The sequence below is a fragment of the Bos grunniens genome, chromosome 14, assembly GCF_055505025.1.
Source record: "Bos grunniens cultivar Pamir isolate PY7600 chromosome 14, Bosgru_T2T1.0, whole genome shotgun sequence".
NCBI lineage: Eukaryota > Metazoa > Chordata > Mammalia > Artiodactyla > Bovidae > Bos > Bos grunniens.
The window spans coordinates 79891491-79909221 of NC_141178.1; the positions used below are offsets into that span (position 1 = coordinate 79891491).

Here is a 17731-nt window from a genome sequence, read left to right on the forward strand (position 1 = left end):
CTCAGTCGCTCAGTCGTGTCTGACTCTTTGAGACCCCATGGACCATAGCCTGCCAGGCTCCTCTGCCCACGGAATCTTCCAGGCAAGAATACTGGAGTAGGTGGCCATTTCCTCCTCCAGGGGATCATCCTGACCCAGGGATCAAACCCACATCTCCTGTGTCTCCTGCATTGGCAGTGGGTTCCTTACCACATAGCCACCTGGGAAGCCCCACTGTGGCAAGTAGTCATCTGCTTATAAGGGGAAAGGAGACACTGGAAGCCTAAGGAGTTACTGCCATGAACTCTCTTAATTCACTTCCGTAAGACATCCCCCAAATAATCGAAGAAGGCTGAGCTGCTCTCGGCCCTCCAAGGAGTGTCCCCTCCTCCCGCGCACCCACACACCCTCATCTGCAGACAGGGCCGGACTGCTCACTGGCACTGAAGATGGATGCGCTCCGGTTAAATGATTCTTTTTCACTCTAACTCAGCTGGTGGAAAATGACAGGATTTTCAAGCAAACGCGATCTGGAAAATTGGCCAGAGTGGCGTGTCAGAAGCGTGTGTTTAATTATGCAAACGCTGGCGCCGGGGGTGAGGCAGGCCGGGTGACAAGCTCGCCCTTGGACGTGGGGGTTGGCAGCCCGTGGACATCGTGGGTGTCGGAAGTGGGCAGACTGAGCAAAAACAGAGGCACAGGGTGGGCCCAAGGCACTGCCCCCGTGTGACCCCCGCATACGCCGCCCCCGGCTCCTTGCATGGACCCTGCACCCCGCCCTGGTCTGACTCCCCCTCCCCACCCCCTCCTCCTGCACGGCCCTGCTCCAGTGCCTCTGATGGCTGCCCAGCACCTGTGAGTCAACCGGGTCTGGTTCCAGGGCTGTGCTGCCTGGCCTCCAATCCCAGTCCTTCCACTTCTCAGCTGTGTGGCCCTGGGCTAATTGCTTAACTTCTGTGCCTCAGTCATTCATTAAGAGAACACTGACTGAGCACCTGGCGTGTCCTAAGGTCTGGGGACACAGCCGAGGACAGAGCGGCACTGCTGCTGAGCAGTAAACACAGTCTCCCCACCAGAGCCGAGGATCTGCAGAAGCTGAGTGGAAACTCCCTGTTCACTGCGGGAGAAGCAGTGTGGGGAGGCGTGTGGTCAGGGAAGGCCCTCTGTTCTACCTCCTGAAAGGCAGTGAGAGGGCAAGTCAGGCAAGTACCCGAGAGGAGGGCATTCTGGGCAGCGAGAGCGGCACGTGCAAAGGCCCTGGGCAGGGACAGTCTGCTCAGGGAGGTTAAGAGCCGAGGCCATGGGACAAGCTTGGCTCCGAACTCACCAGGGCTTCTCATTTCACCCAGAGCAAGCTCCAGAGTCTTTAATCTGAGTTTACTTTTCTATGGATCAGCCTGGCTGCTTTGTGAAGTGCAGACTATCGAAGGCAAATTTGGGGCACCTCCTGTTAACACAGGTAAAGCCTCAGCTCACTCAAGTCGTCTGCACACCAAACCTATGGGTACCAGTAACCCCCTCGCGCAGCCCAGCCGCGGATCTCACTGTGAACCCTGAAACAGCCTGGCACACACACCGGTTCATTCAGTTCTTATTATTACTGTTAACAGCGCCCCAAAGAGTCCGAGGGTGAGCGACGGGGGCAGTGCTGACTTAGGACAGGGCAGAGCCAAGGTGCCCCATGCCCAGCCAGTGCGTGTGGCTGCCCTGCCCCTCCCCATCCCTCCTGCTCCCTGACGAAGGCGACCCCCAGGGGAGACAGGAAGGAGGAAAAACAGAGGACCATATGCCCTCCCATCTCAGGTCCTGGCCATCCAGCCATGGCAGGAAGCGATGGGCTTTGCACCAGGGACAGACTGAACGTTTGCAACCAGACCAGAATTTGTTGAGATTCTGGTTGCTGTGAATTTCAAAAACCAGAAGTCCTAGGAAATGCAATGGACATATACCTGGGGAAAACTATAATTCCAGAAGATACATTCACCCCAATGTTCCCTGCAGCCCTATTTACAATAGCCAGGACATGGAAGCAACCTACATGTCCGAAGCAACCTACATGTCCGTCAACAGAGGAATGGATAAAGATGTGGTATATATATACACACACAATGGAATATGACTCAGCCATAAAAAGGAACGAAATAGTGCATTTACAGACATGGATGGCCCTAGAGTCCGATATACAGAGTGAAATAAGTCATAAGGAGAAAAAGAAATATCGTATATTAACACACATATATGAAATCTATAAAAATGGTACAGATGAACCTATACGCAAAGCAGAACCTATATATGCAAAACAGACATAGAGGAAACAAGTATGGGCACCAAGGGGAGTGGCGGGTGGTGGGATGAACTGGGAAACTGGGACTGGCGTATACACAGCACTCTGTAAAACAAATGAGAACTTGCTGTGGAGCTCAGGGGCTCTACTCAGTGCTCTGGAACGACAAAGAGGGGATATGTGCACACACATATAAAGCGGACTCACTCTGCTGTACAGCAGAAATTAACACAACATTGTAAGGCGACTAAACTCCAGTTCAGTTCAGCTTAGTCGTGTCCGACTCTTTGCGACCCCATGGACGCCAGGCACCCCAAGCCTCCCTGTCCATCACCAACTCCTGGAGTTCACCCAAACTCATGTCCATGGACTCGGTGATGCCATCCAACCATCTCATGCTCTGTCGTCCCCTTCTCCTCCTGCCCTCAATCTTTCCCAACTTCAGGGTTTTTTCAAATGAGTCAGCTCTTCGCATCAGGTGGCCAAAGTATTGGAGTTTCAGCTTCAGCATCAGTCCTTCCAATGAATATGCAGGACTGGTTCCTTTAGGATGGACTGGTTGGATCTCCTTGCAGTCCAAGGGACTCTCAAGAGTCTTCTCCAACACCACAGTTCAAAAGCATCAATTCTTCAGCACTCAGCTTTCTTTATAGTCCAACTTTCACATCCATATATGACCACTGGAAAAACCACAGCCTTGACTAGACAGACCTTTGTTGACAAAATAATGTCTGTGCTTTTTAGTATGCTGTCTAAGTTGGTCATAACTTTCCTTCTAAGGAGTAAGCGTCTTTTAATTTCATGGCTGTAATCAACATCTGCAGTGATTTTGGAGCCCAAAAAATAAAGTCTGTCACTGTTTCCACTGTTTCCCCAACTATTTGCCATGAAGTGATGGGACCGGATGCCATGATCTTCGTTTTCTGAATGTTGAGCTTTAAGCCAACTTTTTCACTCTCCTCTTTCACTTTCATCAAGAGGCTCTTTAGTTCTTCACTTTCTGCCACACTTTCTTCTGTGTGGTGTCATCCGCATATCTGAGGTTATTGATATTTCTTCCAGCAATCTTGATTCCAGCTTGTGCTTCATCCAGCCCAGTGTTTCTCAAGATGTACTCTGCATATAAGTTAAATAAGCAGGGTGACAATATACAGCCTTGATACACTCCTTTTCCTATTTGGAACCAGTCTGTTGTTCCATGTCCAGCACTAACTGTTGCTTCCTGACCTGCATGCAGATTTCTCAAGAGGCAGGGCAGGTGGCCTGGTATTCCCATCTCTTTCAGAATTTTCCACAGTTTATTGTGATCCACACAAAGGCTTTGGCATAGTCAATAAAGCAGAAATAGATGTTTTTCTGGAACTCTCTTGCTTTTTCCATGATCCAGCGGATGTTGGCAATTTGATCTCTGGTTCCTCTGCCTTTTCTAAAACCAGCTTGAACATCTGGAAGTTCATGGCTCACGTATTGCCGAAGCCTGGCTTGGAGAATTTTGAGCATTACTTTACAGCGTGTGAGATAAGTGCAATTGTGTGGTTGTTTGAGCATTCTTCGGCATTGCCTTCCATGAAAATTGACCTTTTCCAGTCCTGTGGCCACTGCTGAGTTTTCCAAATTTGCTGGCATATTGAGTGCAGCACTTTCACAGCATCATCTTTCAGGATTTGAAATAGCTCAACTGGAATTCCATCACCTCCACTAGCTTTGTTCGTAGTGATGCTTCCTAAGGCCCACTTGACTTCACATTCCAGGATGTCTGGCTCTAGGTGAGTGATCACACCATTGTGATTATCTGGGTCGTGAAGATCTTTTTTGTACAGTTCTTCTTTATATTCTTGCCACCTTTTCTTTACATCTTCTGCTTCTGTTAGGTCCATACAATTTCTGTCCTTTATTGAGCCCATCTTGGCAAGAAATGTTTCCTTGGTATCTCTAATTTTCTTGAAGAGATCTCTAGTCATTCCCATTCTATTGTTTCCCTCTATTTCTTTGCACTGATCACTGAGGAAGACTTTTTTTCTTTTTTTTTTTTTTTTCAGGAAGGCTTTCTTATCTCTCCTTGCTATTCTTTGGAACTCTGCATTCAAATGGGTACATCTTTCCTTTTCTTCTTTGCTTTTCATTTCTCTTCTTTTCACAGCTATTTGTAAGGTCTCCTCAGACAGCTAGTTTGCTTTTTTGCATTTCTTTTCCATGGGGATGGATTCCTGTCTCCTGTACAATGTCACGAACCTCCGTCCATAGTTCATCAGGCACTCTGTCTATCAGATCTAGTCCCTTAAATCCATTTCTCACTTCCATTGTATAATCGTAAGGGATTTGATTTAGGGTACTCCAACAGAGGTTTTGAAAAATAAAGTAAAATAATGAATGCATTTAAGGACCAGCACCTGAGCAATCGGGCAGGGCGAGCTGACCACACACATATGGCACTCCCTGATTTGGGAGAACCGCCCTCCATACCCGGCCCCTAGGCTGTCCCAGGGGCTCAGGGTTCAAGCCCCTGTCCTGCATCAGCACCCCCCCCCCACCACCGGTAATAAGCTGGGTGGGAGGGGCTTCCTCCAATATCCATCAGGTGAGGGGCGGGAAGAGATGGGGACTGTCCACCTGGGTGTCCTGACTGGCAGGATTCTCATGCTGGGAGCTGGAGGTTAATTAAATGGTTATTTGTTCTGCCTTCCAAATGACGGAAATATGCACCCTAAAGAGCTTTCAGGAGGAAAAAAGTGCTGCGTGATGATTATTTAATATTTTATGGGTCCATAAACACAGCAAGCACCGCGCAGCCAAACGCTGTCAACCTCCGGCTGCCGGGACTGCCCGTCAGCAGGTGGCTCTCAGTGGACTCTCCTGACTCCCAGCCCCCGGTGGCGGCAGCCCAGGGTCCCTCTGAGTTCAAAACTGCCGAGACCAGGCAGGGGCTCGGGACCCTGGCTCCATCCTCCTGGAGTCAGAACGCGGTACCTCAGGGGCAAGGGATGGTGGCCGTGGCCGTGAGGGCAGACTGCCCAGCTCCCTGCCAGCCACCTCGGGGGCCCTCCGTCCACCGTGGATGGTACAGGCGGCCGGAGCGCTAGCCCGCCTGGGGCCTGCCGCTCAGGGCTCCCTGCAGGAACTGATGGAGAGCCATTCCACGAGCCTCTGATCCCAGACCTGCTTCCAAGTGGCTGAGACCACTCTTTTTATCAAAAAGTATATTTTGTTATATGAGGTCACAAATAACTCGCCAGGAAGTGTTTGGACACATTTTATACATACTGGTTTTACCTCGACAAAATTAAAAGAGCGGGTTTCCCAGGCGGCGCTAGTGGTAAAGAGCCTACCTGCCAACGCAGGAGACGTAAGAGACACGGGTTTGGTCTCTGGGTGGGGAAGACCCCCTGGAGGGGGAAATGGCAACCCACTCCAGCAGTCTCACCTGGAGAATCCCATGGACAGAGGAGCACGGTGGGCTACAGTCCATGGGGTCACAAAGAGTCGGACTCGACGGAAGCGACTGAGCACAAATAAAAGGAGCACCTGAAATGTCTCTCTTGCTGCCATATTTGCTTTGGATTGAACTGAGGTTCCCCCCGCCCAGAGCCCCTGCCTACGTAGTCCCCCCAGCCTGCCCCCGCTGGCGGCCCTCCTTCCAATTTCAGGGTCACACCTAGGACCCCTCACCCAAGACCCTCCCTCCCTCCCGCTCTCTCCAGAATGTCTGGGGTGTGGCTGAGGCCTCCCTGCGATCGTGAGGAGCCATTCCCGCTGCCTCCCTGACCCCGCAAGGCCCAGCTCCCCCTCGTCCACCATATGCAAACACTTGTTCGGCAGACACTCAAAACTCAAATCAGATGACACAAGGGAAAATGCTTTCAAAATCCATAAATCGCTCCACAAACACAAGACGGTGTTATCGGCTCAGGAAGAACCCGTCTTCCACGCTGTCCAGGGGCCCAGAAGCTCACCTCACCCCACACCAGCCTGGCTCAGCTCTCGGCAACACCCTCCCAAGAATTTCTGCTCCAGGCGGCCCTAGGCTGCACAGTTCCCATGTCCCCCAATCCCAGAGCCTCATCACAGACGGGGCAGGCTCTAATCCCCATGTTCCTTTCAGCCTGGAGGCAGTGGAGGCCCAGAGTGGACGAGTGAGTGCTCAAAGGCCACACAGCAAGTCAGAGCCCAGACCAGGACGCTGAGCCCGGTGCCCAAGGCCGTGTCCATGCAATTCTCTCAGCAACAGAATTTTGCAGGTTAATACACCTGAGGAAGAAAAGGAAGATGCTTTAAGAAAAAAAGAAGACTCTAAGTTCAAGCACAGCCTAGGAAGAGCGGAGGTTTATGTGAATTTTCTGCTTATACTGTGAGGGAAAGCTCTAGGCAGTGTTTCTACCAGGTACTTGTAAAACGTAAGCCCCGAAATCGCTGGGGTGCCCCAAGGTCGCACTGCCGCAGGCCCCTTCATCTAGGGGCGGCTCTGCCTGATCAAAGAAGACAGTTTCTGAGCAGGAAGCCGGCCTCAGGGCGTGTGTCCCTAGGTCCAGACCTTCCCGATGTGCCACGGTCTGCATCAGACGCAGACAGATGCTCGCCAGCACTCTGGGGCCTCGCTGTCTGACCACCTCACCCCTCATTGAGCTGCAGACCCTCCTGCCCCCTGAAACAAGCCCCCTCCCACCTCGGAGCCTCCCCGGCTCCTCTCTCAGCAGAGGCAGCAGAGAGGCGCGCTGGGCGGACTCCTGGCCTGTCTTCAAATCACCCCTGGGACGTCTCCCCCACCAGGAGCCTTTCACTTTGGGCCCTCATGCTTCTCCCACAAGGCACCCAGTTCACATCCTCTCAGACCCCTAGGGATATGTAAGGACCAGAAAGATAAGCACCAAGTGCCAAGGTAGCTGTTTAATCGTGGCCTCTGTGGGAAAGGCAGGGGGCAAGGGCGCGTCTTGTTTGCCATCCTATCCTGGAGCCTCATACAAGACAATGCACGGATTTATGGGGCCCCTCTGGGATCTGTGGATGCATGGGTAGGCCAATGGATGGGTGGGTGAATGTATGAAGAAGTGGGTGGATGGATAGACAAATGGTTCACCTGGATAAATGGGGTGGATGATTGGGAGGATGGATGGGTGGAGAGATAACAGGTAAACATGAATGGGTAAGAGGATGGATGGGTGGGTGAATGGGCGGGTGAGTGGGCAGGTGGGCGGGCGAGCAGGTGGGTGACTGGGTGGGAGAGTGGGCGACTGGGTGGGAGAGTGGGCGGCTGGGCGGGTGAGTGCGTGAATGGTGCAGTGAGATCAATGGATGGACAGATGGTTGTGTGGATGGGTAGATGGACGCATGGATGGATGGTGAGATGGACTGATGGATGGGTGGAAAACTGTTTCAATGGACAGATGTTTCATATGGACAAATGGATGAGTGGGTGGGTAGACAGATGGGGAGATGGGTGAATGGGTAGAAGGAAGTTGGTTGCAAATGGACAGAGCAGTGGGTGGATGAGTGGACAAAGGAGCAGATGGCAGAGCTGGAAATAAAACCCTGGTGTGGCAGGACTGAGTTCCCTGCCCTCCCATCCCTCCCCTCCTCCACGCCCTTCTCTCAGATGCTGCTTGGGAGCAAGCTGACAGTGACGAGTGACGGGGCTAGGCTGCAGACCCCAGGTGGCCTCCAGTCGCCAGGAGGTGTGACGGCCCGTCTCACCGAGAGCCGCAGCCCTCGTCCCCTCCCCATCCCCGGCTCAGCCTCCACGCGATGTCCAGGGGAGGAGAGGCAGGGCCCTGCCACCTCTTGCAATCACGAGGAGCAAACAAAACAAAGCACTCCTTCCCCGCTCGTTCCCAAAATAGCCGCGCTCGCCACCCAGACACGCTGGCTGCTGGCTCCCCCTCATTCAGACCTGACTAGGCAGATTTTCTAGAGCCCTGAGCTGGGGGTGGGGGAGGGAAGGGGCAGGAGAGGCTGGACTCCCACCAGGGCCAGAAGGGAAGCAGGGAGCTGGGTGGTGCCAAGCCCCGTGCTGCGGTGTCACGAGGTGGTGACTCCCCCGTGCACCCTGCCAGGAAGGCACTGCACCCCCATTTCTCATCCGAGTACACTGAGGCCCAGAGAAGGGATGTAACTGCTTGATTAAGTTGGCACAAGCAGGCGTGGCTGACCCCAACAGCCTACTTCTCCCATGCCCCGAGTCTCCTCATCCAGGGGCTCCTCATTCAACTAGAGTCAGAAGAGAGAAGGCAGATGTGGCGGGCCAACCCAGGGTAGTCATAGAAGGCTTCCTGGAGGAGAAGACAGAGTTCAAAAGGGGATTCTTACGTAACTAAGGCAAGTGAGGCAGAGCAACGCGGCAGGGCCTTGGGAAAGTTCCTGGAGTCCTGTGAGCCTGGGCTTCCTCATCTGTGTAATGAGAACAAGAACCCTTGGAGGGAGATGGGGCAGCTTCAGGTCAGATGAAGAGCTAGGGCTGCTCTCTGATAGGCACAGAGCCACAAGCTCCGTGGACACTCACTCAGGTGACTCAGGGCCCCTCTGCTCCCCACTCTTCTTGTGAGCACAGGGAGGAAGGTTCAGATGAGCCAGGGTCAGGGGGTGGCTGATGCCCACAGCCATAGACTGTGTGGATCACAACAAATTGGAAAACTCTTCAAGAGACGGGAATACCAGACCACCTTACCTGCCTCTTGAGAAATCTGTATGCAGGTCAAGAAACAACAGTTAGAGCTGGACATGGAACAACAGACTGGTTCCAAATTGGGAAAGGAGTACGTCAAGGCTGTATATTGTCACCCTGCTTATTTAACTTATATGCAGAGTACATCATGCAAAATGCCAGGCTGGATGCAGCACAAGCTGGAATCAAGATTGCCGGGAGAAATATCAATAACTCAGATACGCAGATGAACCACCCTTATGGCAGAAAGTTGAAGAGGAACTAAAGAGCCTTTTGATGAAAGTGAAAAGAAGAGAGTGAAAAAGCTGACTTAAAACTTAACATTCAGAAAACTAAGATCATGGCATCTGGTCCCATCACTTCATGGCAAATAGGTGGGGAAACAATGGAAACAGTGAGAGATTTTATTTTGGGGGGCTCCAAAATCACTGCAGATGGTGATTGCAGCCATGAAATTAAAAGACACTTGCTCCTTGGAAGAAAAGCTATGACCAACCTAGACAGCATATTAAAAAGCAGAGACATTACCTTGCCAACAAAGGTCCGTCTAGTCAACACTATGGTTTTTCCAGTAGTCATGTATGGATGTAAGAGTTGGACCATAAAGAAAGCTGAGCACTGAAGAATTGATGCTTTTGAACTGTGGTGTTGGAGAAGACTCTGGAGAGTCCTTTGGACTGCAAGGAGATCCAACCAGTCCATCCTAAAGGAAATCGGTCCTGAATATTCATTGGAAGGACTGATGCTGAAGCTGAAGCGCCAATACTTTGGCCACCTGATGAGAAGAACTGACTCATTAGAAAAGACCCTGATGCTGGGAAAGGTTGAAGGCAGGAGGAGAAGGGGATGAGAGAGCATGAGATGGTTGGATGGCATCACAGACCCGATGGACCTGAGTTTGAGCAGGCTCCGGAAGTTGGCAATGGACAGGGCAGCCTGGCATGCTGCAGTCCGTGGGGTCACAAAGAGTGGGACACGACTGATCAGCTGAGCAGAACTGATGCCCCCAGGTGCAGGTGAGCAAACCCCACTGATGCCCAGACCGGAACTGAGAGGTCTCAGCCATCAGCCCTCCCCACAGCCAGCCTGGCCCTTGGGAGCACAGGACGCAAAGTGGGAGCCACCTGATGGCGAGCCGAAGGCGGCTCAGCCCCAGACCCTGCCTGTCCAGCCTCCTCCGGCCCCCACCTCCCTGCATGACCGCTGTCCAGATGCAACAGGCATGTGCCCACCTCCGGGCCTCCATCCACACTGTTTCTGCTGCCTGATGCTCTCCTCTTCCCGTGTCATCTCAGGTGGGACCACACTCGCTTCTCCCCCAGCATCTCGGGCCAGCCGGCCAAGGCTGCTCTTCCCAGGGGGTTGGAGGGAGTCCCAATCCCAAGGAGGAGACAGACGAGCAAGCAGCCGGGTGCATGGAACCTTGTCCGATGGCCCCTCCTCCAGGAAGCCTCCACCTCCCTGCCCCTGCCTTCCTGGAAATGATCAATCACTTCCTCCTTTAAGTCAAGTTTTTTCTTTGGTAGGGGGGCTCAAACCCACAATGCTCTGTCCACTGCCACAGACCCTTCCTGAACCATCTTGAGCCTCTCTCAGATCTGTCGCTTCTCCTGGGCTCCATGCACTGTCCGGGTGCAGGCCACCATCCTCTGTCACCCTCCTCACTGTGTGACCTTGGGTAGGTTGCTGAGCCTCTCTGAATATAAACCCTCTTAGGAGTCTGAGCAGGAAAGGAGGACCCACTTGAAAAATTTAGGACAGAGGGAATTCCTCCCAGTCACAGGGGCAATAAGAAAGGTGAGGCAGCCCAGAGTGGAAGACTAAAAGCTGCCACCAGGCTCGAGCAGTGAGAGAAGGCAGGCCACGATCAGGTCACTAGGCCAGGGAGGAGCCGTGGGACCTTCCACCGGGAGCGGGAGCCGCTGCCAGGGATGCTGGGGGAAGGAGGGTGCAGGGCGCACCCTCTCATCACCCTGCCCTTCAAACTTCTGCCGCCACTTGCCCCTGGGCTAAACACTGCCAGACCAGAGAACACGGGCACCTGAGTGTGAGTTCCCTGCTGCCCACCGCAGGAGAAGGGGGCCAAGTGGGTCCTTGAGCACAGCCCTTTCGCTGCCTGATAAGCAGAGCTGATGGCATGGTCACGGCTAGCAAGGCTGTGTTCCAGAAGCTCTGTAGGTGTTAGCTTCCTGTCTCTCTAAGCCCCGGGTTTGTCAGGGCCCCTGGATTCCCCCTCTAGGTTCCCACTGACTTGGGCGCTGTCCACGGTGCTGAGACTCCACATTCAGAGGGTAACAGGGGGTGGGGAGATGTTTTCTAAGGGGTTGTGGAGGAGATGGTCCTGGGAAGCTCCCTAAGGGGATAAAATCAGAAGTGGTACGGAAATAAAAATTAAAATGTTGAGGCAGGACAAGTTATCAAGGGAGGTATTCCAGCAGGGAGGACCAGCAAGTCACTGGGAGCCCTGTGGGTGTCAACTGAGTTCATAGGTCAGAAAGTGCTTGTGCCCCAAGGCACCCCATGTGGATGGGGGCTCTAGCTGTGATAAGGGACTGGCCCAAGCCTTCCCCTGCCAGCCCACAACTTAGAGTCACAGCTGTAGGCTTGGGCCCTGGGCTCCTAAGACAAGACCCAGGGTTTTTCTTACTGGCCCCAACAATCCCTTTCAAATTTCTGAAGCAAAGCTCATGCCTAGGATTGAGGGCACAGGCTGGGTTTCTCTCCTCTGCCCTCTGCCTCGGCCCTGTCCTACCCCCTGGCACCAGGCACGGGGCCCTGGACACCTCTCCAGCTCAGACCTGACCCCAGTGCTGCTATCCAACAGGACTGGCCAAGTGATCAGAAATGGGGGAGGGCGGGCTCCTTCCCTAGGGGCCTGATTCTCAAAGGTCCCCCTTCTCTTTTTATTATTAGTTCCCCATTTCTTCTCAAGTTCTAGGAGAGCTGGAATTTGAAACCGGGTCAGGAGTCAAAACTGAGAGCCTGGGCAAATGACAGGTACAGACAACGTCCTAAAAAGCAAGGAAGAGACACAAACAACACTCAACACACAGGAAAAGACACGCAACCTCACCCTCAAGCTACACCAAGCCACCGTTCCCCACTAACAGGTTGCTGGCGGGCAGGCACAACTGTCCAACCCACGGAGGGGAATTTCTACTCTTACCAACTTTGCAAAAGCATTTGCGATTCCACTTCTGCACTTATCCTCAAGGCACACCTGCACACGTATGAAATGACGTTCATACAAAGTTATTCATTCACGAGTTGCTTCTAATCCTTTACTATCAGGAATAGAACACAAATCAGTAGACGATTCACTGAATTTAGCTACATTCGCATGACAGAATACTATGACGATGTCAAAAAAAAAAAGAAAAGAGAAAAGAAAAGAGAGGTTACATACTGGTATGCCAAGGTCTCCAGGACTTACTGCTATGAGAGAGCAAGAGACGGAACAGTGACTGAGATGCTGCCTTTTATATAAGAAGGGGGGGGGTAGTAATAATAATAGATATTTGTGTCTCCATCAGAAACATAAGACTTTAATAAAAATGATTCCCTCTTTATTTGTAAGGACATGGAAAAACAGATGCAGGTGGAATGAAAAGAACAGGCAGTGAGTTCTTTCAATGAACACCTTTGTATCTTGACTTAAAATCTGAATTATGTAAGTGTGGTACCAACTCCATCAAATAGCTGGTCAGAGCAGTTTTATTTATTTTTATGTGACCCTGAGTGAGTAACACGTTTCTGAAGGTGCTAGTACTGGCAATAAAACTGAGCCTCGGCCTCTCTGGAATGTCCTCATATGGATGAAACGCGAGAATGTCTGAAAAGCACTTACACCACCAAACCACAGGTAGCACGCACTCAGCAGTAAGAGCTCATGGAAGAAGGGGCTATTTTGGCCCAAATCCTTCATAGAAAGCACAAGAATGTCTGAGTGAAACCTACACACTGGATACGTTTCTCACCCAGCCAACAAACATGTGCTGATTACCAGCGATGCGAGCTGTCTGCCATTAAGAAGCTTAGCACGCGGGACAGTCGCTCCCACCCTTCCGTGTCCACGCCCTTCCCCGTATTTGAGACGGGAAAACCTGAGGCTCAGAGAGGTCAAACCATCTGCCTGAGCAGGCCTCAGAGCCCGCTGGCCCAGGTGACAACACAGGAGGGGCGTCAGGGCCAGGAGAGAGTGCGGGCCGGTGGGCTCTGGGCAGATCTCAGCAAGAGTGCAGGTGTGCAAGTGGGGAGCATGCTGCTGGACGAAGATGCGGTGCTGCGCGGGCCAGAGCACGGAGAGCCGTGGGAGTAGGGGAACCTGCTTCCTGCGGGGGAGGACAGGCGGGTGGTCCACTGTGAGGACTTGACTCGAACCTTCCAGAAGCTTCCATCTCCCTCAGAATGAAAGCCAGAACAATGCAGTCAGACTTCGTCTTCAGTGGGATCGCACTCACTCTGGCTGCGGCATGGGGACTGGAGGGGACCAGCTGGGCAGGTACAGGGTGAGGAGGGGGCCAGGCCAGCATCAGCAACCTGTCCAGAGGGTGGCCAGGGTGGTGGGAGGAGGGCCAGAGGCTGGGCCTCGTCTTGAATGAAGCCGAGGTTTCCAGTCCCAGCGACTAGAAGGAAGGAGGAGCCAACACCGGGGCAAGGGGGACAGCTGCTGGAGGAACTGGGTGGAGCAGTTAAGAGGATGGTGATTCACATACTCCCATTCTGCAGATAAGGAAACTGAGGCACAGAGAGGTGAGACTTGCCCTCTGCAGAACCAGAGCTCAGCACAAGTCCCCCCACCGGGCTGCTGCCTTGACACCCTCACCTGCTGGGTGCCCCCAAAGCATAGGCTCAGCCTCTTTCCTTCATGGGGAAACCGAGGCTCAGAGGGGCAATGGCCCAGCTCCCCAGGTCTTCCTTGGGACTGAGACCTGGGCCCCACCACCTGGGGAGGCTGAGCACCACCCAACCTGCTTCCCTGTTACCATGACAATCTTGTAATTCCTTGCTGCCCAGCCCAAGAGGGAAGGGGCAGGCAGCATCTGCAGTGCCCCAGCTGGGGCTACCAGGTGCTCAGGGTTGGACAGCACTGGCCGGGCGGGTGGCGTTGCCCTCCCCTTGTCAACCCAGGGACAGCTGTGCTCCAAATCCCGCCCCCCTGCAATGCTGGGGTTCAGGGCCACAGATCGGACCCACCCCCTGTGATCCCAGCCGGGATCAGGCCAGCCCTGGCCTCCCCTAGTCCCTGGGCTGCTGAGTGCTACTGCGGGCAGGGACGGGCGAGCGGGGAGGCTGTGGTCCCGCTGCCCTGCCCAGGGCTCAGTGAGCGAAGGCACGAGGAGGAGGACTCAGAGAGCAAAGACGCAGGGGTGGCCGGACTGAGGCAGACACGTGGTCAGAGGCGGCCCTACGGTCCCCCTGCCGCACAAGGTACCATAGTGCCTGGTGTGTGGACACGTCCAGGTGAAGCGGGCCTTTCTTATGCAGCCGTCAGGCGCCCACCCTGCTGGGAACACCTCACAGGTGGTCCCCACGGAGCTGGGCTCCTTCCCCCTCCTGGCCCCTAACAACTTCCTTCTTGTGAAATGGGATGAGGAGGCGCAAAGCGGGGTGGTAGTAAGGGACCCTGTCCCACGATCGACTCCAGAACAGCCGAGGCAGGGTGACCCCAGCCCGCTGTCCCCAGACCAGCACTTCAGCTTGAACGTGCACGGTCCCCTGGGGGCGTCTCCCCAGAAGGCAGCTGAGGGGGTCCGCCTCCACACTCGAGCAGCAAAGACCTGCAGAGTCAACCACCCAGACAGAAAATCAGCAGGACACAGAAAGGATGTGATGGAGAGCACGACGGGGCAGTGGGCAGAGGATGAGGATCTTGGTTCCCTCGCCAGGGATTGAACCCAGGCCCTTGGTAGTGAAAGCGCTGAGTCCTAACCACTGGAACACCCAGGAGAACTCCCAGACTCACAGAAGGCTAAGACTCCCCTGTCCCCTGGCTGCCAGGTGAGGCCGGCGCTGCTGGCCCCGGACAGCACTGAGCCAGCGGAGGGGGAGGATCTCGGCTCTGCCCCCCTCGCAAGAGCTCAGCTCCTCGAAATGCATGGTCTACTCCATCAGCACCACGCCTGGAATGCACTAAGCGTTCACAGCCCAAAACTGAACCCTGCGAGGGAAGAACGGAGACCCATCTGGGATCTGATCCTGGCCACTGGCCGTGCATCGTGTGACAGCCAGGCAACCCTAATCTAGGGCAGGGGAAACTGGAAGCAAATAGCAGTAACTGATAGAGACACAAGTGCAAATTCTGCTTTTACCAAGTACTGGCTGGTGGCCAGAGGCAAGTTCCTTATAGTCCCGAGCCTTGGTGTCCCTACCTGTACAATGGGAATCAGTTCAGTTCAGTCACTCAGTCATGTCCGACTCTTTGCGACCCCAGGACTGCAGCATGCCAGGCCTCCCTGTCCATCACCAACTCCCAGAGTTTACCCAAACTCATGTCCATGGAGTCGGTGATGCCATCCAACCATCTCATCCTCTGTCATCCCTTTCTCCTGCCCTTAATCTTTCCCAGCATCAGGGTCTTTTCCAATGAGTCAGCTCTTCGTATCAGGTGGTCAAAGTATTGGAGCTTCAGTTCAGCATCAGTCCTTCCAATGAATATGCAGGACTGGTCTCCTTTAGGATGGACTGGTTGGATCTCCTTGCAGTCCAAGGGACTCATAAGAGTCTTCTCCAACACCACAGTTCAAAAGCATCAACTCTTCGGCGCACAGCTTTCTTTATAGTCTAACTCTCATGTCCATTTATGACTACTGGAAAAACCATAGCCTTGACTAGAGGGACCTTTGTTGGCAAAGTAATGTCTTGGCTTTTTAGTATGCTGTCTAGGTTGGTCATAACTTTTCTCCCAAGGAGTAAGAATCTTTTAATTTCATGCCTGCAGTCACCATCTGCAGTGGTTTTGGAGCCCCCCAAAAAATAAAATCAGTCACTGTTTCCACTGTGAAAAAGTTGGCTTAAAGCTCAACATTCAGAAAACAAAGATCATGGCATCCAGTCCCATCACTTCATGGCAAATAAATAGATAATGGGGAATAAACCCTGTTAAAACAATATACAACAGTCTCTTTAGCCTTGCTACAATATGCCCTTCTGCTGCTGCTGCTAAGTCACTTCAGTCATGTCCAACTCTGTGTGACCCCATAGACGGCAGCCCACCAGGCTCCCGCATCCCTGGGATTCTCCAGGCAAGAACACTGGAGTGGGTTGCCATTTCCTCCTCCAATGCATGAAAGTGAAAAGTGAAAGTGAAGTCGTTCAGTCGTGTCCGACTCTTACTGACCCCATGGACCGCAGCGTACCAGGCTCCTCCATCCATGGGATTTTCTAGGCAAGAGTACTGGAGTGGGTTGCTATTGCCTTCTCCCTGTGAAATGCTAAATAAATACATACACACGACTACCTACCTCTTGGGCACTGGCAGGTGTGAATGGGTCAGCTCCTTGCTGGCACTCTACAAACTCGATCGTCCCATTTTACAGATGAGGAAACTGAGGAAAGGGAGGACCCATTCATCCGCCAGCTCTGGAGGCTGGTGAGCAGCACAGCCAGCACTTGAACCTGGCTGCCCTCCCAAGCCTGTGCTCTGAGCCACAGCAACACTGCATCCAGCAGGTGCTCAAATACCTGCCGTCTGAAAAAGCCCCGCAGAAAAATCCAGATCCACGTTAAACTGTACCTAACAGCTGAAACCCCACCAACCCTTTCACCAACGCCGAGTGCGATTTTTATTTCTCTCCAGTTACAGTTCCTTCATCTATGTTCCAACCTTCAGCCACGTGCCTCCTTGGGCACTGATGTCCACGGCCTTGCCCTGGCCTGGAGGACTGGCTCTTGCCCTTGAACAAAGTGCTCCCTGCCCCACCTCCATCCACGGCATCCCTGTGGCTGCATCAGAGGCTGGCGCACCACCCACTCGCCCAGCACCTGGCAGCTCTGCGGTCAGGGGCCCCGTGGGGAAGCAGGGCCTGGCGGGGGCCTGCGTGCCAGACGTGATGCGGCTAAGGCCACTCAGCCTCACAGGCGCCCACGGGGGCAGGGAGCAGGCCCACGCCCACATTCCATACGCAGCTCCGTGACATGAGAGAGTCCAGAGCACGGGGCCCGGCAGGCGATGGTTTCTGGGCCTCTGATGCAGAGACCAAGGGCTTTTAGACACGAGGCATCTATGCTAGAGACAGAGAAACGTCCCCTAACAAAACACCAACAGCACCTTAAAACATTTCTATGTGACCCGTCCACACCGGCCATGGGTCAAAGCTTAGGAAAGGCCTCCAGCGGGTCAGGCACTTAATACCTCTGCTCCAGAGGGACTCAGGAAGGCCTCGCCACACCTCTCATCCCCCCATTTCAGGCGAGGAGATCCGGCTGGGATCGGGTCATGAGGTGGCTCACGAGGACCGGGCCCTCCATCCTATGGGGTGCAGGCAGAGGCCAGAGGTGGGCAGCGTGATGGAGGTTCCCAGATGGAGGGCCACGCGGCGTCCCGTGTGGCACACGTGTCCTCTCTCTGAATTCCTGCCAGGACCCCGAGGCCAGGGTCCCTGTACATGCCCCCACAATAACTCGGAGATGCTAAGGCCTCCAAGGCAAAGGGGCTAATCCAACCGTCTGTGCTGAGAGCTCAGGGCTGCCTGACTCCACAGTCGAGGCCGGGACCACAGAGAGAGCCTGCTCCCTTCAGGACCACGGACAGAGCCTGCTCCCTTCAGAGGCTGCCCCTAGAGAGTGTCCACTGACTGAAAAACAATAAGTACTAT

General features: G+C 53.7%; 1 protein-coding gene across 2 annotated transcripts in view; it reads right to left on the reverse strand.

The window, feature by feature from the left end:
* KCNK9 (potassium two pore domain channel subfamily K member 9) overlaps nt 1-17731 on the reverse strand; it is a 99862-nt gene that overhangs the window by 42581 nt on the left and 39550 nt on the right. The window lies entirely within an intron of this gene.